The sequence below is a fragment of the Lolium rigidum genome, chromosome 4 (assembly GCF_022539505.1).
Source record: "Lolium rigidum isolate FL_2022 chromosome 4, APGP_CSIRO_Lrig_0.1, whole genome shotgun sequence".
Classification (NCBI taxonomy): Eukaryota; Viridiplantae; Streptophyta; class Magnoliopsida; order Poales; family Poaceae; genus Lolium; species Lolium rigidum.
In genome coordinates, this window is record NC_061511.1 from 258,447,786 (window position 1) to 258,449,716 (window position 1,931).

At 55.8% G+C, this 1,931-nt stretch overlaps 1 pseudogene; it reads right to left on the bottom strand.

The window, feature by feature from the left end:
* Nucleotides 1-383: 383 nt before the first annotated feature.
* LOC124648636 lies at nucleotides 384-1,635 on the bottom strand (annotated as a pseudogene).
* Between the last annotated feature and the right edge of the window lie 296 nt (nucleotides 1,636-1,931).

The window sequence follows — 1,931 nt, forward strand, 5'->3', positions numbered from 1 at the left end:
GGTGTTTTTTTTGTAATTATCTCACATAACGGAGACAATGCAAACATGGAGACACTGCAGTGTTCAATTCTTCATCAGCCAGGCAAGCAATTATACCAACTGAAATAAGAGGAAATTCTTAAAATGCCATCATTTATTGCCTTGTTCCAAGAATACCATCAAAGCAGTTGTCGTTCTGAAAATACTATTAAGCGAGCATCATTGTTTCTAAATGTGTTTCAAACTCCGCGCAGCTTTGTTTCCCTGAAATGTAAATGCAAGATACTAGATCACATGAAAAATTTCTAAATATATTGAACTGTCTAAAATTTCTTTCCAACGAAGGGTCCTGCTTACAACACTTTTGGCCCGCTATTCAGGTTACTGCTAGGATTTTTAGTTTTTTACACTTCATTGGGAGCGAGCCCGATCGATCTGAGAGCGCGCTGAAAAAATGACAAGGCTGCCTGCCCGGAGTACGCTGTCATCGCCGAAATGCTCGCGGCGGCACCACCGCTTTTGAAAACTTCTGCAGCAACTACCGGAGCCGGAGCCAGAGCATGGTGGTCGGTGTGAGCGAACCATGGAAGACGGAGCGCGGCGGCCGCATCCAACCGCTTGCTAGGGATGCAGGTGAGGAGCCCCTTCAAAACCTCGAACCCTTCCTTTGATAGCGTCTTCTCTGGAATCTTCTCCCGCAGCCGGCTACAGATCCACCAACTCGTCCGTGCAGGGCGCCTTGAATTCCCTGTACGCTTTCTTGCCTGGGACGCCGAGCAGGTCGAAGATCTTGTAGAGCTGGTTGGTCGCCAAGCCCCACGCCACCTCGAAGAGCCTCTCGCCGGTAAGGAGCTCGGCCATGACGCAACCCAGCGACCACGTGTCGACGCGTGTGCCGTAGTCCTTCCACACTAGAGTCTCCGGCGCCATGTACTCGCTCCTTCCGGCGTAGCTGTACACGCAGTCGAAGGTGCCCGGCTCCGCCGTCGACAACGCCACCATGAAGTGGCCGATCTTGACGGTGAGAGCGGTGTCGTCGTCGTCCCCGGTGCCGCTCACGAAGATGTGTTTGGGATTGATGTCTTGGTGGATGATGCCGTGGCTGTGCATGGTGGCCGCGCCGGACAGCAGCTGGCGCATGATGCCGCGCACCTCGGCCTCCGTGAACGGGCGACCGAGGCGGCCGATGCGGTCGTGGAGGACGTCGTGAAGGGTTGGGCCGGCGTATTCCATGACGATGGAGTAGTTGTTAGTGCCGGCTGCGCGCGCCATGCCGTGGAGAGCGACGGCGTTGGGGTGGCTGCGGCAGGCCGCCATGAAGCAGGCCTCGCGCAGGAGCACGCCAACCGAGACGCCGCAGTCGGGCTGGAGAGCCCTGAGGATGACGGTCCGGCCAGTGGCGCGGTGGCGTGCCTTGGAGACGACGTCGAGTTCGGTCTCGCGGAGCGTGCGCGTCTCCTTGTAGCTGCTTGCGCTGCTCATGCGCCTCCGCTTCCTCTTGATCTTGCTGCCGGGCCTGGTCGTCGTCTCCTCTTCTGCGGCGACGTCGTGGATCATGGCGGCGATGGCGGCGACTCGTCTGGCGCTCATGGTCTCGCCCGCTGCGACGTCGACCAGGGCGCAGATGGACGCGACCCGAGAGGCGATGGTGCTCATCTCGGCGCCGTGCGTCTCGTCCATAGGATCCATATGTGGCTAGGTACCGATTAATTGGTGAGGCGATGAGAGGAGATTCGGTCATTATATGGATCGAGGAAGGTGAGACTGATCGCAAGACGGAGTCGGCAAGACCTGAGGTTGGCGCTGGACCAAGGTTTTTTTTCTCGGTAGGCAAAAAATATCGGTGGTAGCGGTATTCTGGTATTTCGGAAATCTCGGAAATACCGGCCAAATACCGGCCGAGATTTGTCAAACCAACTCATTATTTTATTCAAAATTTATCAGAAAAATTA